The following is a 24,164-nucleotide window of genomic DNA, read 5'->3' as shown; positions in this document are numbered from 1 at the left end:
CGCCCGCTGCCCAGCCCGGCTCGCCCTTCTTGCCTGTCCAGCCCGGCTCGCCCGTCTTGCCTGTCCAACCTGTCTCTCCGGCTGCACCGTCTGCCGCCACGCCCGCGGCGCCGGCTGCACCGTCTGCCGCCAAGCCCGCGGCTCCGGCTGCACCACCTGCCTCTACGCCCGTGGCTCGGGCTGCGGCTCCGCCCCCTGCTCCGCCCGAGGCCCTGACTCCTGCTCCGTATCTACCTGCTCCAGTTTCCCCAGCTCTGGTCCCAGTCCCTGAGGAGGTCCCGGACAACTTAACCATCGCTCCTACCCCCGAGGAAGAGGAGCTTGAATGGGACTCCTCTGGGACCTCCCTTATGACTTCTTTACCCTCGCCCCGGTGAGGGCAATCCCGGCTAGAGCCCTGCCTGTCTGTGTCTCGCAAGGGGAGGGGACACAGATGTAGGGCCGGGGTCCCGCCTGCCCTGCCCCCTGGTTCGCCCTCGCTTGCTTTAGCTGGGGCTCGGGGGGCGCCTGCGCTTCCTGCAGCTCCGGGTCGGCGGTCACCTGCGGGTCTCCCTCCGACGCCTTGTCGCCCGGCCTCGGTCCCGCCTCCGACTCCTCGTCGGTCGCCTGTGGGTCCCCCTGTTCCAGCGCGTTCTCGGACGGCGCCTTTGCCAGCTGTGGTGCCGCCTTTGCTTGCTGAGGCTTCCCCCTCCTCCTTTCCATCGCTGGTGCCCACTCTGACTCCCTCCTTGTCCCCTGCGTGTTCCCCTCCTGCTCCTGCCTCCCTGTCGCCTATGGCCCCTCCGGCCGCCGCCCGTCTTGGCTCCCTCGGGCTCCCCTTTGTCCCCCGTCCGTTCCTGTCTGGCCTCCCTTGTCTGCTCCTCGTCCCTCTGTTGGTACTTCGTTCACTCTTTGTCCTTTTGTTCCTCCTTTTCGTGTCCCCCTGTGTCTCCTTTCCTGGTCTGCTTGTCTGTGTTTCCTGTTCTTTGTCGGGTCTTGTCTTCCTTCCTGTCCTTATGCCTGTTCTCTGTGTCTGTTTTGTTTCCGTTGCCCTGCTGATGGTCTCCTTTTTGTCTTCCAGGTCCTGTTCCCTCGTCTTGTCCATCGCCTTCCCTGGGGCGCACCCAGAGTGCGCGCCTTTGGAGGGGGGTTCTGTCACGCCCGGCTCGTCCGATCCTCGTGTGTGCCACGCCCCCCTCGTTACCACGTGTTGCTACCCAATTGTCATTGTTCCTTGTTATTTCCTGCCCATCTGGTGTATTTAGTCCACGTCTGTATTTGTATTCGTTAATTCCGTCAGTGAAGTCGTTTGTAGTTGCTTGATGTTCGCCGTTGTCTGCCTCGTTCTGCCTAATAAACCCGTTTGCCTGTCTGTACAGCTCGACTTGCCTGCTTTCCGGCTCGTCTGCTCCACCGATTATTTTATATACATTCACCTTAGGATTATTAGGAACACCATACTAATACGGTGGTTGACCCACTTTCGCCTTCAGAACTGCCTTAATTCTACATGGCATTGATTCAACAAGGTGCTGAAAGCATTATTTAGAAATGTTGGCCCATATTGATAGGATAGCATCTTGCAGTTAATGGAGATTTGTGGGATGCACATCCAGGGCACGAAGCTCCCGTTCCACCACATCCCAAAGATGCTCTATTGGGTTGAGATCTGGTGACTGTGGGGGCCATTTTAGTACAGTGAACTCATTGTCATGTTCAAGAAACCAATTTGAAATGATTTGAGCTTTGTGACATGGTGCATTATCCTGCTGGAAGTAGCCATCAGAGGATGGGTACATGGTGGTCATAAAGGGATGGACATGGTCAGAAACAATGCTCAGGTAGGCCATGGCATTTAAACGATGCCCAATTGGCACTAAGGGGCCTAAAGTGTGCCAAGAAAACATCCCCTACACCATTACACCACCACCACCAGCCTGCACAGTGGTAGCAAGGCATGATGGATCCATGTTCTCATTCTGTTTACGCCAAATTCTGACTCTACCATTTGAATGTCTCAACAGAAATCGAGACTCATCAGACCAGGCAACATTTTTCCAGTCTTCAACTGTCCAATTTTGGTGAGCTCGTGCAAATTGTAGCCTCTTTTTCCTATTTGTAGTGGAGATGAGTGGTACCCGGTGGGGTCTTCTGCTGTTGTAGCCCATCCGCCTCAAGGTTGTGCGTGTTGTGGCTTCACAAATGCTTTGCTGCATACCTCGGTTGTAACGAGTGGTTATTTCAGTCAAAGTTGCTCTTCTATCAGCTTGAATCAGTCGGCCCATTCTCCTCTGACCTCTAGCATCAACAAGGCATTTTTGCCCACAGGACTGCCGCATACTGGATGTTTTTCCCTTTGCACACCATTCTTTGTAAACCCTAGAAATGGTTGTGCGTGAAAATCCCAGTAACTGAGCAGATTGTGAAATACTCAGACCGGCCCGTCTGGCACCAACAACCATGCCACGCTCAAAATTGCTTAAATCACCTTTCTCTCCCATTCTGACATTCAGTTTGGAGTTCAGGAGATTGTCTTGACCAGGACCACACCCCTAAATGCATTGAAGCAACTGCCATGTGATTGGTTGATTAGATAATAATAATTGCATTAATGAGAAATTGAACAGGTGTTCCTAATAATCCTTTAGGTGAGTGTATATATATATATATATATATATATATATATATATATATATATATATATATATATATATATATTGTATAATTGTAGTAGGGCTTTTATTAATACTTATATATATATATATATATATATATATACACACATATACGTATACATTCTCTAGATCTATTAGATCTATAAAGTCTATGAGTCTAGATGAAGTGGTGTGGCCTGTTGAATATTCAAGTACCTAGGAATTCATATCTCAGAGGGGCTGACATGGGCCGAGCAACAAGGATTGTAAAAAACTAATCTCATCCCAGGAATGGACTGTTTCAGCTTCTGCAATCAGGCAGAAGGTTCTGCACCATTATAATAAATAATAATAATAATAATACATTTTATTTTCAGCGCCTTTCAAAACACCCAAGGTCACTTAACACAACAAATCACAAATACATAAATAAATAAATAAAATTAAAAAAAAAAACATAGTAAAATATAAATACACAAAATTACCCATAAAATGCACAAAACTATAAAATAAAGATTAAATTGTATATGCCACCTTAAACAAGTGAGTTTTTAAACGTGATTTAAACATGCTAATGGCATTAATCCTGCGAATGTCCGGTGGAAGTGTGTTCCACAGATAGGCTGCAGAATAACTAAAAGCTCTACCACCCATTGTAGTCAGACGAGTATGTGGAACTGTAAGATGGAGAGATGATGAGGATCTGAGGGAGCGAGATGGTCGATTGATTTGGATAAGATCCGACAAATAAGATGGAGCAAGGTCATGGATAGCCTTAAATGTCAGGAGCAGAATTTTAAACTGAATGCGATATGTAATGGGAAGCCAGTGAAGTTCCTGCAGAACAGGAGTAATATGAGCTGTAGAAGGAGTTCTAGTAATGATCCTGGCAGCTGAATTCTGGACCAATTGAAGTTTGTGTAGTGATTTTAAAGGCAAACCAAATAGAAGAGAATTACAATAATCAATGCGTGTTGTGACCAGTGTGTGAACAAGTATGGCAGTTGAATTTGGTGAAAGAGACGGACGTAGACGATTTATATTACGGAGGTGAAAATAAGCAGAACGAGTAACATTATTTATATGAGCTGTGTAAGACAACGTGCCATCCAAGATGACACCCAGGCTCTTAACCAGAGGGGAGGGAGAAACAATGGAATTATCAATATTAATGAAACAACTGTCTACTTTGCTTAATGAAGATTTAGTGCCAATGAGGAGAACCTCAGTTTTATCACTGTTTAATTTAAGAAAATTTGAGGTGAACCAAGATTTAATCTCATGTAAACAATCAGAGAGGGAGGTAGGTGGAAGGGTAGAGGTAGGCTTAGAAGAAAGGTATAGTTGGGTGTCGTCGGCATAGCAATGAAAGTTAATATTAAATTTGCGGAAAATATTACCAAGAGGAAGCAAGTATATGATAAACAGAAGGGGCCCCAGGACAGAACCCTGAGGAACCCCTGTAGTGACTGAACAAGACCTGGATTTAAAAGATCCCATCTGAATGTACTGAGTGCGATCAGAGAGGTAAGATTTAAACCAATTAAATGATGTATCGGTAATACCGATAGACGCTAGTCTTTGAAGTAAGATATCATGAGAGATGGTGTCAAATGCTGCACTTAAATCAAGAAAAGTAAGAATAGTTAATAGTCCAGTATCAGCTGCCATAAGAAGATCATTAGATATTTTAACCAGAGCAGTTTCGGTACTATGGAAAGAACGGAAACCTGATTGAAATTTCTCGTAAAGGTTATTATTAGCCAAATGAGTGTGAACCTGAAGTGCAACTATTTTTTCAAGAATTTTTGCAAGAAAGGGTAAATTTGAAATGGGACGGAGGTTATGAAAATCAGTGGGGTCTGAACCAGGTTTCTTAAGTACTGGAGTTATAATAGCTGATTTAAGCAATGTAGGAACAGTACCAGTAGTGAGAGAGGAGTGAGTAATGAAAGTAAGTAGAGGAGACAGAGAAGGTAGACAGGCCTTCACCAATGTAGTAGGGAGAGGGTCAAGCTGACAAGTAGTTGACTTTAATTTTAGGATTAGGTTGGATATTTCTATAACGGAAGGAAGATTAAAATGTGAAAGAGAATGAGAAACAGGAGTTAATAATGGCAGTGAGGCCAAATTCAGAGGAGTGTTAGTAATCAGTTGTTGATGAATCTTGCCTATTTTGTCTAGAAAAAACTGCATTGAGGAATTACAACTCTCAGTGGAATAAAAATGCGGGGGGAACATATCCGGTGGTCGTAAAGTAGAGTTTACTAAAGAAAACAAAGCTCTGGTGTTCCCTTCACCAGCCATAATTAAACTAGTATAATAATTGGATTTTGCAATAGAAATACAATCCTTATATTTGATAATATGGTCCTTGTACATATCTTTATGAACAACAAGCCCCGTTTTCTTGTGAAGACGTTCCAAACGACGACCTTTTGATTTCATTTGTCGGAGCTCTGATGTGAACCATGGAGCAGAATGAGTAAAATAAACAGTCCGGGTTTTTATAGGAGCTAGGTTATCTAAAAGAGTGTGAAGACCATTATTATAAAAGGAAACCAATTCATCAGTAGAAGAAGAACTGTTAACATTAAGATTACTAATACCATTACAAAGCAAAATAGGATCCACAGACTTAACGTTACGAAATGTCATAACACGTGGCAGTTTGTTTTTATATAAAGTTAAGCTAGTAGTAAAAGTGATTAGCTTATGATCAGAAACAGGAAAATCAACCGCCTCACAGTTACGAGGTGTGATACCAGAGCAACAGACCAAATCCAATATATGACCCTTAGAATGGGTGGGTACATGAATGTATTGCTGTAGACCAACACTATCAAGGCAAGATGTAAAGTCCTTGGTCATAATAGATTTAGGATCATCCATGTGTATATTAAAATCACCCAGTACTATTACATTAGGACATTGTGAAGAAAGATAAGAAATAAAAGCAGAGAATTCATTTATAAAATCATTATTAGGCTTGGGCGGACGGTAGACAGTACAGACTATGACCGGAGTAGACCCATTCAATTGTATGGTGATTGATTCAAATGAGCGATATGAAGGCGGGGGCACCGTTGAAACGTTCCACTTTTTACTGTGAATTATCGCAAGACCACCACCTCTTCCTAATTCACGGGGCTGACAAACATATGCAAACCCCGGTGGAGTACAGTCATTAAGTTGTGAAAAGTCACCAGGTTGTTGCCAGGTTTCAGTAAGACAAAGAAAATCCAATTTAAGATCAACCAAGACATCCTGAAGGAGGGGACCCTTACTCGTGAGAGAGCGGGTATTAAATAAACCAAAATTGACATTGTTGCAGTCCATTCCGGAGTTGACCTTTGTCGAGCTGGCTAGGCTGGCCAGCACCCTACGGTCAACTTTCCCACCAGCAAATTTAGAATGATGACGAGTAGAGGACCAAATAGATGGTATTAGCTTGGAGTTATCAACACTAAAGCCCCTACGTGAACCACGATGGATGTATTTCTGACGAGGGTAGCGAAGAATATCTAAACAGTGGTACAATACTGACGGTACAATTGTGGACTGGGGGCATAATTGCAGAAGCTCAGCAGCCGTGTATCGCAGTATCGCTGCTGATGGGTTAACCATGAAGGACAAAATAGTCCAGGCAGCGAGTAAACCACAGACAAACGGCATACTTATCCACATGATTGCCGGTGAAAGCAGAGGAGAGCAGCAACAGATCCAGTGGTATCTTTCTCAGCAATGGTGTGATGAGCACAGCTTGGAAGCGCATACGGCAGCAACGCTGGCAGCGCATTCAGCGGCGGCGTAGTAGGTGTTCAGGGAAGCGGCGTAGGCAGCGCTCTCGGCGGCGGCGCAGGCAGCGCACTCGGCGGCGGCGCAGGCAGCGCACTCGGCGGCGGCGGCGTAGTAGTGCTCACGGCGGCAGCCTTGGCAGCACTCTCGGCGGCGGCGCAGGCAGCGCACTCGGCGGCAGCGTAGTAGCGCTCACGGCGGCGGCGTAGGCAACGCTCACGGCAGCGACGTAGAAATTGCAGGTACTCACGGCAGCTGCGTAGGCAGCGCTCGCAGCGGCAGCGTTAGCAGCGCTCTTAGTTGCGGTGTAGAAGGTGCGTACTGCGGCAGCGTTGGCAGTGCTCTCGGCGACGACGTAGTAGGTGCTCACGGCAGCGGCGTAGGCAGCGCTCTCAGCGGTGGCGTGACAGGAAGGCCGGTGTTCTGAAATTTTTTCCTACCTAAAATATTTTCCTACCCGTAGTGGAAATTTATAACCATATCTGTTATTTTCTCCTACCTTGTGATAATATCCTACCAGCATAAATATCTGCTCCCCACTCTAAGGGTGGTACAGTAGGACATTATTATAGGGTGATAGGACATTATTATAGATGCAAACACTCCATAAATATCTGCTCCCCTCTCTGTTAAGGGTGGTAGGACATTATTATAGACATAAATACTACATAAATATCTGCTCCCCTCTCTGTTTAGGGTGGTAGGATATTATTATAGATGTAAAAACTTCATAAATATCTGCTCCCCTCTATGTTAAGCATGGTAGGACATTATTATAGAGGTAAACACTTCATAAATATCTGCTCCCCTCTCTGTTAATGGTGGTAGGACATTATTATAGATGTAAACACTTCATAAATATCTGCTCCCCTCTCTGTTATGGTTGGTAGGGCATTATTATAGATGTAAAAACTTCATAAATATCGGCTCCCCTCTATGTTAAGCATGGTAGGACATTATTATAGAGGTAAACACTTCATAAATATCTGCTCCCCTCTCTGTTAATGGTGGTAGGACATTATTATAGATGTAAACACTTCATAAATATCTGCTCCCCTCTCTGTTATGGTTGGTAGGGCATTATTATAGATGTAAAAACTTTATAAATATCTGCTCCCCTCTCTGTTTAGGGTGGTAGGACATTATTATAGATGCAAACACTCCATAAATATCTGCTCCCCTCTCTGTTAATGGTGGTAGGACATTATTATAGATGTAAACACTTCATAAATATCTGCTCCCCTCTCTGTTATGGTTGGTAGGACATTATTATAGATGTAAAAACTTCATAAATATCTGCTCCCCTCTATGTTAAGCATGGTAGAACATTATTATAGACGTAAACTCTACATAAATATCTGCTCCCCTCTATGTTAAGCATGGTAGGACATTATTATAGATGTAAACACTCCATAAATATCTGCTCCCTTCTATGTTAAGCATGGTAGGACATTATTATAGATGTAAACACTCCATAAATATCTGCTCCCCTCTCTGTTAATGGTGGTAGGACATTATTATAGATGTAAACACCCCATAAATATCTGCTCCCCTCTCTGTTAAGGGTGGTAGGACATTATTATAGACATAAACACTCCATAAATATCTGCTCCCCTCTCTGTTAAGGGTGGTAGGATATTATTAAAGATACAGAAATATAGATATAGTTATCTTTCATATTGTCATAGTTAATCTTTAAATGTCCATGTTCTTCCCTTTAGTGAATGTATCTCTGAGTATCCTAACCCATCCTTACTCATTAGACCAGCAGGTCCATTTCATACTTAAAACATTTGGGAATGTGAATATTTCATATAAGATGACCACTGTGTAGAGCCCTATTATTCAAATCACAGTCCTCGAGGTTCAAGCACTGCTGGTTTTCCAGCCTTCCTTTACCTGTGAGCCAGATGTGAAGCCTCTGACCAATCAGAATCAGTAATTATTAAACTACCTAGGAGAACTGAAAACAAGGCCTTGGAATTGGATTTGGAATCAAGGTCCAGATTTGAAGAGCCCTGTGGCCTGTACTACGAAGCGGGGTTACTGGCTTCTCGAGGTAACTTGTCGGATTTAAGGTACCACAGTTTAAATGGACTTCGTATTCGCTCACTTACATTTTGCCAAGACTACCTTAAATCCGACAAGTTACCCCGATAAGCCAGTAACCCCGCTTCGTAGTACAGGCCCCTGGTGTAGATATAGAATACACTGCATATAAATAAATAAGTATATATAAAAATATCCTTAGAAAAGAACAGCAATAACTGGATCACACAGGTTTTACTAATTAAGTTGTTATTTAATTAACTGGAATAATGTTTTTTTTTTTTGTCCAATCACAATGTCCCCACTAGCTTCATTAGTTACACAGCACCTGAAAACAGAGGAAATTTAATAATGTTACACAAAGCAGCACATACTTGTAAAAGAAAAAATATAAAACTCTTATAACCCATGATTCTTCAGAAAACTGATATTTTCAGAAATGGTAACAGAAAGGATAATATATTAATGCGTGTTCCAATATAATGTGTCTTGGAATAAAATGTAGTCTTTGCATAAAGTCACGACATAACTTTCAGCACTAAAAAAATAAGTAAATTCCGTTTTTATCGATTCATACATTTTGTTTTCATTACGTTTCACATATAATGTATCTATAGCCAGGGTCTAAGAGCAGTATTAGATTGTTAATGCAAACATTATGCTCGGATCATTAGAAATACTGTTCACTTTTTCGTGAGTAAAAACGTGTACATGAAATAGAAATCTTATTTATTTATTTTTATTAACAGATAATAAGAATGCGATCATAGAGACGTAAACTGTTATGCAAACTATGGATACTGTTAAATTCGCACACAGCCAAGTTTTAAAGCAGCGTGAAAATTGAGGCAAGAGTGTATTCAAACTGCACATGCACATGGTAAGTCGAGAATGTATGATACTCAAACACGCACGCACACACATAGATACATACATACATACATATATGTATGTATGTTTATATATATATATATATATATATAAACTAAAAATGCGATAAAACTAACCTTGTTTCTTCTTCGAAAGGCAGAGACTCGAAAGCAGCATTTATTTATGGGCGTGTGTTAAGTAGCGAACGAGCATGCGCAGTTAACTCGGGTAGGACATTTTCATGGGTAGGAAAGAATTTCAGAACACCGGCAGGTAGCAGACAATGGCAGTAAGCGGCGAAAGGAGAAACCGAGAAGCAGCGGCAACCAATTTGCGCCAGCGTCCGCTTCCGGTTTCAAAAAACCGGAATGGGCAAAACAGAGAGACTTGTGAGGAGTTTTTATCCTCAGGTCATTCAGCTTCTCAACTGAGACCTGTCCAACCCCTCCTTTTTGTAGTATTACATTCTTGATCACTGCAGAGCAACCTAATTTTTGTCTGTATTAATAATAATTGTCTGTCATTCCAGTCATTCCATACTGCCTCTGTCATTTATTGCTGTACATGCACTGTTCATGCTGCTACACTATTACAAGGGTTTCTAAGCTGTTCACACTGTTGTGCAGACATTGCAAAATGCACTTTAACTTTATAACTTGCACATATGCAAATCTGTCTCAGATTTGTTTAATCTATTTCAAAGTTTTACTATTTTCCTACATTATTTTACAAATTTTATCTTTTTAACTTCTTTGTTCTTTGTTTGATTTTTTGTTTAATTATTTAATGAAGGCACAGTCAAAAAGAGCGGTTCACTATACATTTCACTGCATGTTGTACCTGTATGACTATGCATGTGAGAAATAAAGAATCTTGAATCTTGAATCACCTTCCTTCTCACTGACTGTTCTCTATATCTGTGTGTGCCAATAGAGGTGAAGTGGGCATACGTGTTATACAGTATAAAACTTGACAAGATTGTAAGCAGAATGCTATGACATAGCTATGAGGAAGGGGCTGACTTACTGATTTATGAATTAAAAGAAAACATGTTTTAGTTTTTTATTGATTAAATAGACAAATGATGACATTGTACAAACATTTTGAATATTTAAAAAAATATTTTCAAATATTTTCCCCTCCTGTTGACAGGCTATCCCCCAGTAATAACTGGGTACTGTACCTTGCTCATGACTGCTACCGGCACAGTGCTTGTCAGCTGCCCACTGCTCCTTCACAGATGGGTCACATGCAGAGGTCACATTTAGTTGTGGTGCACTGTGCTGTGGTGACAAATAATTACTCACTTTAATAATAATAATAATAAGAAGAAGAAGAGTAGTAAGAATTTGTTAAATACAACTACTAGCACCAACGAATTCTAATTAAGAATATTAATAATATAGGCATACATGCAAATATTTTATCATATTTTAAAATAATTAAGTGTATGTCCTCATTTAAAAAGAGAGAAATTCTGCCTGTTTTTTACGTCTGAAGGCGTAAAAAAAATACGTCTTTAGCCGTGAAAAATCGACGTGTTGATTTTTTGCATGTGAAAAACCGACGTGTTGATTTTTTGCATGTGAAAAATCGACGTGTTTTTAAGACGTTTTGGCCCCATTGGCCTTCCATATGCGGACAACAGCTGGCACGATCGGTGTGGATAACCCCAGCCCCAGTCATACCAACCGTAGCAAAAAGGAGTCCACCGATTATGATGACGACAGCAACCTTTCTGCAGGTTAGTAGTAGGCTAATGTAATGTTAAATTAACATTACATAGGTGGCTTATGTTTTGTTGTTGTTTTTTGTATTTACATATATATTCATATATACTTTAAACTTTTAATATATTGTTCAATTTTAAGCATTAAATTTTTTGTTCAATAAAAATGTATTCTTGAGTCATCCACCATCATTTTGTGGCTTTTGTAAAGTACAGTATCGGTTCAGGCACCGTTTTGGCACCGGTACCGTTTTAAAAGTATCGATTTGGCACCGGTATCGAAAAAACCCCAAACGATACCCAACCCTAAGCAGAACTAGCCAGAGCCGCTGGGGATGCAGCTCAGCCGGCTGAAGCAGAACAACCAGTTCTTGTGCCAAAGGACAAGAGCACCGATGAGAGCTGAGTTTGCACACAGACTTGCCGATGTTTAACTCATAGGCTGGCAATGAAGTTAAGATATTGCTGAAATACCCAGCATCTTTCTGCACCATTTCTGCTGATGTGTGATGTTTCTTCATTCCTCTTTGTACGCTTCTACTTACAGCATCACAATGTGAGAAAACCACATGCTTTTCACATATTCTCAAGCCAGTGACAGAGGTAATACTGACCTCAATGGTGCATCTGAAACGCAGCTTCTCCCACAATGCCAACTGTTGGGGGAATCTGGGCCTGGAGCCTTTAAAAGGAGCCTGACTTCCTGTCTTCCTGTGCACTGGTACAAACCATCTGCAGATACTGGCTACTGCACCCACTTGATTAGGAGGGATTGTTGGGGGGGTATTTTTAGCCTTAGACTGCTGATATTTGGCTCTTCAAAGGAATGTGGAAGGAAGTGGCTCTGAAAGACAATTAACAGCCTTCTGTGGTCCTGAAGAGGCAGATTGAATACACTGATAGAGAGTGAGAGACCTCCGCCCCAAACGATGATCTTACAGAGAATCACATGATGGTTCTGATCCGGTTCTGATGGAAGCTCAGGGTCTCTCGATGTTTGTATGGAGCTTTACCTCCAGACTGTGCTTTGGAAATGTCCTGCTGACGTGGGAAACACAAGAGAGCCCCTGAACACACACACATACCAGAACCTGAGCAAACTGAACCAACATCGCAAGGTCGCCTATTTAGGTCTCATGGCTAACAGAGTGATTCTCACCCTTGGGGTTCCTGAGCAACACTATAAACCCAATCTGATCCAGGGCCTGACTGACCATGATTTCTCCAATATATGTCACTTTACCTAAATGTTTCTGCTATATAAATGTATATGTAAATGATCTGATTGGTCAGTTTCTCTCTTTTCTTCTGATTGGTCATTTGGAATTCAAATAATATTGGGTTGCCACTATCAATCTGAAGAAATGAGGATCACATCCCCCTCCCCTCCTGGATGCTCCCAGACCAGCCGAGAGATATAATCTCTCTGGCGTATCCTGAGTCTGCCACGCGGTCTCTCATCTCTTCTTCTGTCTGTGCTGCTGTGACCTCATTGGTGGAAAGTACACAGGACACCTTAAATGGGTCTGTGTGGATCCCTCTGGACATACTTAGGGATCAGATCTCATTTGTAACCTGGGGACTCTGTAGTTTAGAACTTAGACGCTCAGAGAGCTTTACTGGTGTCTTGCTGACATAAATCAGCTCCTCTGGGATTCATGTGAAGATCCTGTGTGTTTTATTACAGCTACAGAGGAGAGAGCAGACATTTTAGTGTAGCTTAGACCCAGAAGCCTGTGGCCCCATCGTCACCATGGAAACCGCACCCTGCAGACGTTCAGAGTGAAGCTGCTGAAACACCACCAACGTGTGATACACTTTCCATCAGCCGTTATTAACATCAGTCACAGAGAGACCTGCACCAGAGACACAGGCCACAGTTTGCACCTCGATCAGTAAGCAGATGATTTAAAAGGCCCTGGTTAGATTCTAAGCAGCTCCAGAGGGCCAGAGGTGGGTCGGTTTCCTTATTTGGAGAAGCCTGTGATTGTCTGAGTATCAGACATTTTACATCAGAGGCCGTAACAGGTGTGGATCTTACCCAAACGTGCAGATGAGCCCCACACTATGCTGTCTGTAGAATGAACAGAGCTGTAATCTGCATTATACTCCTTCATCTCATTTAAACATACTGGAACTTTCTCAGGCACAAACCTCCCTGTATTCACAGCTACCTTGACCAGACTACCCCCAGAACCCCACAAACACGAGTACGAGAGAGTCCACTGGACCCACAGAGATTGTGTTCAGAGAGCCTAAGTTAGCAGCTCATATGTTTTGCTAAACTGTCAGTGCTGTGCTGTGTTCACTCACTTCCTCTGTGACCTGCTGTTTGTTTCTGTATTGTCTGAATCTCTTTGCTGAACAGAGTCCAGCATTAAAGGACCAGCAGGCAGTTCAGTGCAAACCGCTCTTGCTTTAATATCCGGTTTATAACAGAGCAGAGCTGTAAGTGTGACATGTTGTCTAGTTCACACTTTTGACTAACAGGCTTCAGTATCTGTATTTCCTTTCGTGATCAGACTCTCTACTGTCCTACTGAGTATTTATCAAATTCAGCCTTGTATTTGAATGAATATAGCTTCCTAATACGTAAATCTGCTTTAAAATGTTTTTCAGTCTTGCATTCCTTTGTAAGTATGAAAAATTCTACATTTCATGGCGTTTTTGATATTTTAATGTCTATAGTTTTAATATTTCCTGATATGACTGTGATCAATGTTTATGTTCATATTAATTACATTAAACGTAATTGCAATATCATTATGAAAAGTACAATCAAAACTAAAATAGTAATGCTGATAATAATGTCAGTAATGATTATTGGTCATTAATGATGTAACCTGAAGGAATGATGTCGTAGATTCGAGGCTGTGATACAGAGAATAAGGCGACTGTTTGAATACAGAGATGCTGATGGTTTTTATTATCTTAATTTTAATAAAACGTTTTGAAGGTAAGATTGATATTTAATTCTCTTCAGGAGTGAAAGTGATTTACTCACAGTTTTTGTTTATGGTACAAAACCTTTCACACAATCTTGAACACTTATAGGAACTTAGAAATGGAGAGACGCGATACAGATGTGAGAGAAATAATCTTAGAGCATATTGTCCATTTACAAACAGCTTCTTACTAAACGCATGAACCATTTGCTTTGTAGTGATAACATAGTAACTAAATAATTTAAACTGGTTTTCTTGATTGTAGCAGTTGCAGATTCGGGGTAGTAATGTCCCGGTTGATGCAGGTCACTGTTTTAAATATCTTTATGCAGAATCCTGTTTATTATTACCACAACACTTTATAGTTTAATCCAGCCTATATTAATATCATATTTACTCTGTTTTCTGTGTCTCCAGGTTAATATTAATTTATTATTATACCTGAATTTTACTCTGGCTTATTGTGGTTTGAAGTAACTGGATCCTGCACCATCATATTAAAAAGGGGGGTGATGTGAAATATTAAACAGTGAGTTTTGCTTTTTGGAACCTTGGTTGTGTGAACCGTGGTTATCAGGCTGCATGCAAAAGGATGCAGGGATGTGTTTCCTCAGTCAGCATGAGTTCAGTATAAAAAGTAACCTGTAAGACATGGTGTCTGATACACCACAGTATCTTAATTCAGAATCATCATCACAGCACTTCATAGCCAAATCCAGCCTTTATTAATATTGTATTTATCTCTGTGTTCTGTGTCTCCAGGTTGCAATGCTGCTCTGGTGACCCAGGCTGAGGAGCCGGCAGTGATAGAGGTCCAGCCTGGAGGAGCAGCCACTCTGCCTTGTGGGATCCCCGTAAACACGGAGGTTTCCTGGTTTTCCCTTCACTCAGACCACATTCCAGCCAGAATCATGGACCTGAAATTCAAAGCTGGATATGATATGGATCTTCCTAACATCAGAGATGAATACAGAGGGAGGCTGACTCCCATCCAGATTAACTCCACACATAGTCTGCATCTGAAGAACATCACTGAGGCAGATCTGCTGATCTACTGCTGCATTGAAAGCACAGGTCTAAAGTTTGGAAACTGTACAAAGCTGAAATTCACAGGTAATTTAATTTCCATTCATCCATCACTGTAAGCACTTAATCCCAACAGGGGTCGTGGGGGGAGGGGGGGACCAGAGCCTATCCCGGGAACAAGGGGCGCAGGCAGGCGCCAACACACCACAGGGCACACACACACACAACCAATCACAGGGCCAACTTACAGTCGCCAATCAACCTACCACACACACTTTTGGACTGTGGGAGGAAATCGAAGCCCTTGGCAGAAACCCCGACAAACACGAGAGCATGCGAACTGCACACAGACAGGTCCTACGCCCAAGCTGGGGATCAAACCCAGGACCTTCTTGCTGTGAGGCAGCAGCATAATTTAATTTAATGGCGAGTGACTCAGATTATGGTAACTGTGCAACTATGTAGTGCCAAGTGTCAAGCACTCAGTTTCATGTACAAAATACATTCTGCACCACAAAAAAACATTATTTCACAGAATTGATATCAGCACTTTACATTTTGCGAACAGAAGAAAGTCATTTTGTGATCGAAATGCATTTTATGATTGAAAAAAAGTAATTTGTTGGCAAAATGCATTTCATGAATTAAAGAAAATCATTTCCTGGACAAAATGCATTTCTTTATACACAGTCATTCCGTGGAAGAAATTGATTCTGTGGAATCACAAAATGCATTTCGTCTTTTGCTGACTGACGAAAGGCACCACAAAATACATTTCGTGTTTTGCCGAGTCCCGAAATGCCTTTCGTCTTTGGCTGAATCAGGAGAAGCACGCGCCCATGGGGCAGAGGGGTAGTTCCTTTCAATGACCAGTAGGTGGAGGGCTGGCTTTGATTTAGCAGAAACGTGAACTTACGTTTAAGTTGCATTTAAATGTAATAAAAATACAGATAATTGCTGTGCTCATACTTTTACTGTAAGAAGTAATTGAAAACCAATTAATTGGTTCCCGGCCCCCCAAAATTACACCTAAATATGTTTTTTTTTTTTTAAGCATTTAAACACAAAATGAACAGGATAGGAAAATGAACAAGAAGCGCATTTTTTTCTTAATGGCTTCCAAAACGATAAAGATCTTATCCCAACATTACCCCTGTCCTGCCCCGATCGTCCGCTCCTTCCGTGTGCCACGCCACCTCGTTAACCTCGTGTGGGATCCCCATGTGATCAGCTGTTTCTGGTTGTTGTCATTAGTCCTCTGTATTAAGTCCTGTCATTGGGTGCGTTCGACTTGCTTACAGCGCTGGCTTAAAGCAACGCATTCTGATCCTGACGCAATGCATTACGGTTAGATGCATTGCGACCTCTCACGGCTTTTTTTTTTTAATGCTTTATTATGAACTTCAAACATGTGATACAGCAGAATAGATCAGCACACAATAATAACAGTAATAATAACTTTCAGAAGTAAAAGGAAACAGCAAAGAAACAAAATAAATAAATAAAAAATAATAATGATGTAGGGGCTTAAATTACAATAAATTAAATTTAGTGCAGATATTGATGGTCTTTATAGCTTTGGAATTATTACAATATGAAATAGTTTGGAGGTATTGTTGAAATTCGTTTTCAAAGATAATAAACATAGGTGTTCTGTTGCAATACGACCTCTCACGGCTGCACAAACTGGAACCGCCTTCGTGATGACACACTTTTGCCCTTATTGGCTGAAGAGTTTAATTTACACGCACGACGTTTGTATCCCAGGCAGTTCCGATGCGTAATCTGCTATTTCTCTAGAATATCACGTAAAGCAGTGAGAACCGGTTTTCAGTTAATTTACCTGTTAAAATAAAGTTTAAATAAATGACATAAATGCTCTAATAGTACACGTAAGTTAGTGGTTTATTTATTGTTAGTTACTGTAATGTTGCGCTGCTTTATTTGGTTAATCCTCCAGTCTCTGAAGAAGGCATTCAAGTAAGAATTGCATTGTAGTATGACTCATTAGGTCAGCATTCACGGTTCGACTTCTGATATTCAGATCGAGTACCAGGTCAAACTGGTTTGCTCGACTTTCAAGAAATTAGAGTTCTAGTGAGTTCGAGAACCGATGTACCACTGTATCTGGCTATATCTATTGGATCAAAGTCAGGGGGTTGGTGTTTGTTGGGTGCCTGTTACACGCCTCTTCATTTAACATGTACATTCTTGCCTGGATTGTGGCAACTGCAGGAGGATAACATTGCTCTCAGTGCCTGGTAAAGTCCTTGCTTTGGTCATTCTCACCAAGATCCATCATCACTTGCTCGCCTACCAGTGACTGAACCAGTCTGGTTTTACGCCTAAAGACATTTACTATCAATCTAAGGGGTCTCATTGAGGACAAACGTGAATAGCAGCAGAATTTCTTTGCAGCATTTGTTGATTTTCATAACGTGTTTGACTCAGTTGATTGAGCTGCCCTGTAGCACATCCTGAGACTTTGTGGGATCCTCCCAAAGTTGCTGGACATCATGGCTGACCTGTACATTGGTAGTGTGAGTGCTGTGCAGAGTAGGGGCAGAACCTCTCTATCATACCCAGTTGATTCTGGGATCCTGTGTTCCTGCTCATATTCTGTTCAATGCCTGCATGGACTGGGTGTTGCATGGGCAGGCTTGCGGGGTCCAACGACTGAGTGGAATCTGTTGGTGAAGAAGGATTCACTGATCTTGACTTTGCTTATGATGCTGTGATTTTTGCTGAGTCAATGGAGACTCTGAGAGACCCGAGAAACTGAGTGAGTGTCCAGCTTATCGAGTATCTTGGATAAAAACTAAGATCCAGGGTTTTAATGACCTTTTATTTGAGTTTACTAGGTCTTCATTTATTTTGAGGTCATAAACATATTTTGGTCTTAAGGAGTGTCTTGTGAAGTCTGTTTAGCCAGCTTTCTTGGGGTTTAACGATGAATTTTTAGTACAGTAAGTCCCCGGGTTATGAATGTCCGACCTACAGACAACTCGCGCTTTCTAATGGACTGTCATAAAGCCTATTGTATATAAAGATTGTGTTAAATACAATGATTTATAAAAAGAAACACACACACTAGTTTGCTAAACTCATGAAAACATTGCATGTTGTTCTATTGTTGCCTAATGCATGCCCCTACTAGTATCATGATTTTTTTTCTGTCTAAACTGTTTAAAGAATTCCATCCATTCATCCATAGTCCAAACTGCTCATCATCCTGGGTCGCGGTGGGTCCGGAGCCTATCCCAGAAACTATGGACACGAGGCGGGGAACAACCCAGGATGGCGTATCAGCCCTTCGCAGGGCTGTTTAAAAAATTGTTTTTTCTTTTTTTTTTTTTTTACAGTGAACAGAAAGTGAAAAGTTGTCACTGGTGACACACCACAGCACCCAATAAGAAAACATGTCCTCTGCATTTAACCCATATGTGATATAGCAGGGGGCAACTAATTCAGCACCCAGGGAGCAGTGCTTGGGGCGGTGTCTTGCTAGTCAGGAATTCAAACCAGCAATCTTTTGAATTGAAGTGTGTCTCCATAACCATTAGGCCACCACTGTACATTTTATAGTACAGTCTACCTTCTCTCTCTCTCTCACACACACACACACACACAGACACCTTCTCTTCCTCTCTCTCTCTTAGTAAATTACTGTATGTTGTCACGACCGGGCTCCGGTGATCCGGGAAGCAGGGAAACGGAGCCAGGAAGTCGGGTACAAACGGGGTTTTAATGCTCGAGAGACAGACAGGTAGGGACATCTATGGACACTACAATGACGGATCTGGGGAAACTAACTGAGACATGGACTAAATACAAAAGACTAGCCAGACATAACAGGACACAGGTGATCACAACCAGGGATGAACATGAGGTAACGAGGTGGGCGTGGCACACATTAGGATTGGACGGAGCGGGGCATGACATAACCCCCCCCCAAAGGCGCGCACACCGGGCGCGCCCGAGAGGAGGCGACAGACGAAACGAGACCGGGGAACAGGACCTGGAAAACAAAAACCAAGACATCAACAAGGGACCGGGAACAGGACAGAGACACAAAACAGGAACAAGGACGAAAAGAAAGACAGGACCCGACAAAGAACAGGAAAGGCAGTCAGGCAGACAGAGAAGGGAGACACAGAGGGAACACCCACAGGCGACACGAAGGGGCCAGGAGTGAACAGAGGAAGAACATAGGGACAAGGAGCAAACACAGGCGGGACGAAAGGAGGAGGAGCAGACAGGGGAGACCAGACAGGAACGGAAGGGGGACAAAGGGGAGCCCGAGGGGGCCCAAGCGGGCGACGGGCAGCGGCCGGAGGGGCCGCAGGCAAGAGGGAGGAGGGAGCTGGAGGGAACCACACAGGGGCCAAGGGGACGGGTCGAGGGAGTAAAGGAGCAGGAGGGAACACCGGTGCAGGCAGGCAGGAGGGGGAAGCCGCGGCAGGCGGAGGCGCAGCCGGAGCCGGGGAAGGCGCCGTCCGATGCCAAGCCGGAGCAGGGGGGCACGGAGGCGGCCGACACGGATCCGGAGGCGGGACCAAGGACCGGCACCGAGGAACCAGGGGGGGACCCGGCGGGGACTGCCGACCCCAAGCCGGAGGACCCGCAGGCAGCCACCGAGCCACCGCCAGGGGCCGAACGGGCGAGCCAGGGGGCAGGGCGGGCGGGACCCGGGCCCGACGCCTGTGTCCCCGTCCCTTACGGGACACTGAAAGGCGGGGTCCTGGGGGGTGTCGGCCTCGCTGGGGCAAGGGCGAGGAAGTCGTTAGGGAGGCCCCCGAGGGTGGAGGCTCGGGCATGACAGGGGGCGTGGCTGCAGGCGGTGCAGCCGGAGAGACAGTCAGTACGGTCGAGCCGGGCAGGACGGGCAGGACGGGGCAGGACGGGCTGGATGGGCAGGACGGGCAGGACGGGAGAGGCGGCCTCAGTTAGGGCGGTGGGCAGGACGGGAGAGGCGGCCTCAGGCAGGGCCGAGGGCAGGACGGGAGAGGCGGCCTCAGGCAGGGCCGCGGGCAGAACGGGAGAGGCGGCCTCAGGCAGGGCCGCGGGCAGAGCGCCTCGGCGGGCACCTCAGGCGTTGCCGCAGGCAGAGCGGCGGCAGCAGCTGGGACCGCAGGCTGGGCAGGCGGGTCAGGCTGGACAGGCGGCGGCAGCAGCAGTAGGCGGTGCTGCTGGCAGGTCCGGAGCAGGCAGGTCTGGAACAGGCAAGTCCGGGACAGCCCCTTTATGGGCTTTAGGGACCCGGGTATAGCGTCTCTTACGGCGCTGATCCCTTTTCCGTGCAGGCGCTCTGGCTGGTATGGATACGCCTCTACCGGAGGCAGCTTCTCCGGGTAGAAGCCGGCCAGGCGGGCAGCAGTGGCATCGTCCCAGGCGGGGAGCAGAGAGCAGGCTCCCAGGAAGAGAGTCGGGGTCTCTTCCTGCAGTGTTTCAGCCCTTTTCTTTCCCCGCTTGGCCAGTTCCAGGACGATGGGATCCTCTCTTACCTCGGGCTGGGAGCGCCAATACACTGCTTCTTGCAGCAGGCCGAGCCTCTGGTGCTCGGTCTGCCGCGCTGTGCTTTCGAGGAGATCCGTCATTCTGTCACGACCGGGCTCCGGTGATCCGGGAAGCAGGGAAACGGAGCCAGGAAGTCGGGTACAAACGGGGTTTTAATGCTCGAGAGACAGACAGGTAGGGACATCTACGGACACTACAATGACGGATCTGGGGAAACTAACTGAGACACGGACTAAATACAAAAGACTAGCCAGACATAACAGGACACAGGTGATCACAACCAGGGATGAACACGAGGTAACGAGGTGGGCGAGGCACACATTCGGATCGGACGGAGCGGGGCGTGATATATGTACTTTCTTTTATAATTATTGTATTATTATTATTATTGTTTTGTTGTGTTTAAGATGTTTCAGTGTATTTGGAAGTGTTTCTTTAGTGTTTTCTATGTATAGAAAGGTAAAATACATACACGCTATATACTAAACGTTTGATTAACTGATGCTGAATAAGAACTGTAAGTACTTGTTCCGACTTAACAAATTTGACTTAAAAACAAGCTTAGGAATGGATCTCTTTTATAACACTGCCTTGTTGTCTGGCTAACTGGAGACCTTCATCGATCAAACTATCAGTCCTCACTACAGCTGCCAGTTTCGATTGGAAGAAATAAAGGAGGCTACCACAAGCTGTGATAAAAGGGTAAAATTTTGGGAGGGTTGGTCATGCACTCCGGGACAAAACGCATCTCATAGAAGTTCAAAACAGGTTACAGCATTTAATTTTTCAATGCAAGGCGTCCCATGAAAGCATTTCGTATAGGGTCCCCAACCCAGATCAGTCATATTCATCATATTCCACTTTATGACTACTAAATGCATGAGATGAGTTGAGATGACACTGAAGTCTATGGGTTTAATGAGGCAGAAAACTTTTTGCTCCACCAAAGTTTCTTTTATCAACCTAAAGGTGGTGCTGTTTTGCACAAATTGCATAAATTTATGTTTTGTTTGTAACTTTGTACACACTTTTCTTCGAGTACCATAGCATGGACCAAGAAAGTTTTCTTCCTTTTTATACCTGTTGTCATGGTTTTTTCAATCACGGATGTATGATCATGTGAGGAGGGACTGGGGTTATCAGAGAGGCAGGGGCTGCCCTTCAAGCAGGTGCAGCACCCCCATGGGAAGAGAGCCAAAGTCCGGCTCCGTCACAAAGGGAGAAGGCACAAACCATGCTTAGAAGGTGTGCTAAGGAGGGCATCTTCCTACCTGCTGCCATCAGGCGCTGCAGCAGCACCTCCCGACCTGCCAGACCCACCCCTAACCGAAACACACCAGGGCAGCATTTCAGCTTTAAGTCAGGCAGCACTGAAGTAATACTGCTATGGAAAGTGATTTTTCTCTTTGCACTTTGTCTTGAGTTTTTGTATCTGTGCACTTTATATACCTCGCAAAAGAACTGCCCTGGGATCAATGAAGTATTAACTTATGCATTAAGATTAAACTGGTGCCTGTCACAAGGAGGGAGCGAAAGAGAGTGATCGGGAGCGGGATCCAGGTATGCGAGGAAAGCCGAGCTTTATTAAGGCAATCGACAGGTAAGTAAGGGCAGAGAGATCTCCCACACAGCCCCAGAGGGGACTCGCAGCCACTGGGGACAGCGAAGCGGCTGTATAGCAGAACGGAGCTTCTCTCGGGGTGGAGAGCAGGCAAACAGAGTTGAAATCGGCGAGCGAGGATCGTAGTCTGTGTCCGGAAACAGGGTTCGGTAGCCAGTAGATCAGTCCCACGGAGATACACAGGACGGACGAACAGGAGGGTTGAAGGACAGGGGACGCCGGACTCAGCAGGGCAGGTGAGTTAGGGATGGGAACTGGACTGCGGAAGGAAGGCACAAAAGGTGAGGCTCTGACAACAGGTAAACGAGCAAGGCAAGGGAGATCGGGAAGACGGTGGACAAGAAAACGCTTAGCAAGGCTTCTTTTCATCAGCTCAATACTTCGCGATTAGTGCAGTGTTCTCTCCTCCTTCTTAAGGAGAACTAATCGGCTTCATAGAAGGTGCACCCCTCCGTCCCCGCCCCTGTGGGCGTAACAATGCCAATATGCAATTCTTTTACTTCAGATAGGAATGAATTTGTACATTTATTAATTATGTATAGTAGTTTCAAATGTGATATAAAATACAAGTAATTCATAAGAGATAACATTTTACCAACATTAAAGTGATGTTTATACTCTGTTTACAGACCATCCTGGGGGCCAGTCCACACCCCACCCTCTCCAGCACACGACCCCTCAGCCTGAGACCCTGAACCCTCAGCCCTGTAACCCTGATCTCCTGCCTTGGATTCTCCTGCCTGTTGCCCTGCTCACTGGTTCCATCTCATCACTCTGCTGCTATTTCTGTCATAACCAAGGTCAGACATGTTTTGTGTGATGTCACAGACGTGTGATGTCACTGTGTTTTGTCTTTCCTGTCTGTCTGGTTCTTTTGTTCATTCAGCCCCAGACTGGGCCATAGCAGATGTGCAGTCTGTCAGGTACAGACACTATGCACTTCCTGTGGGCTGTGTGTTAATATACTACGATACAAGATTCAAGATTCAAGATTCAAGATTCAAGATTCTTTATTTGTCACATGTAGTTATAGCTGGTACAACATACAGTGAAATGTGTTTCCCTGGCTGAACTCCGACTGTGCTAGACGTAGGATAAGTGTATAAGTACTAACAGAGGATAAGTATAAAAAGAGGAAAAATGAATTTATGTACATCTATATACAGAAGTAAATATGCATTTACCATGTAATAAATAAAGTGCCATAGGTGCAGACAAGGTAAGGTGCAGATGTGCCATGAGGTACAGATGTTTTTATAATTTACAGATGGAAGAAATTAAGTTGTGTGTGTAGTTGTCCATTGTGTTGCCCAGTTATGTGCTGTGGTTTAGGAGTCTCACTGCTTGTGGGTAAAAACTCCTCCTAAACCGTTCCGTTCTTGTTTTCAGGCTACAGAGGCGTTTCCCAGACCTCAGTGGCCTGAACAGTTTATGGGCGGGATGGCCGGAGTCACTGGTGATCCTGATGGCCCGGGATCTGCACCTTTCAGTGTAGATGTCCTGCAGTGCTGGTAGAGGGGTTCTCATGGTGCGTTCTGCTGTGCGCACTACCCTCTGCAGGGCCTTCCGTTGCTGAACAGTGCAGTTCCCGTACCACACCGTGATGTTGTTGCACAGGATGCTCTCAATGACTCCAATGTAGAATCTCCTCTGGATGTTTCCGGAGATCTTAAACCTCTTTAGACGCCTCAGGTAATAGAGGCGCTGTCTGCCTTTGCTGATGAGGAAGTCCGTGTGTGTATTCCAGGTGAGGTCCTCAGTAATGTGGACGCCGAGGTATTTGTAGTGGGAGACTCTCTCCACAGGGGTTCCGTTGATCTGGAGGTGGGTGTGAGTTTGCTCATCTCTCTGTCTCCTGAAGTCAATCACCATCTCCTTTGTTTTACTGATGTTCATGGAGAGGTGATTTGCCTTACACCACTTTGCTAGACCGTCCACCTCACACCGGTAGGCCCTCTCGTCATTCCTGGAGATGA

The sequence above is a fragment of the Paramormyrops kingsleyae genome, chromosome 4 (genome assembly GCF_048594095.1).
Source record: "Paramormyrops kingsleyae isolate MSU_618 chromosome 4, PKINGS_0.4, whole genome shotgun sequence".
In the NCBI taxonomy this organism is placed as follows: Eukaryota; Metazoa; Chordata; class Actinopteri; order Osteoglossiformes; family Mormyridae; genus Paramormyrops; species Paramormyrops kingsleyae.
The sequence above is the reverse complement of the archived record's forward strand: the minus strand, read 5'-3'. Positions refer to the sequence as shown.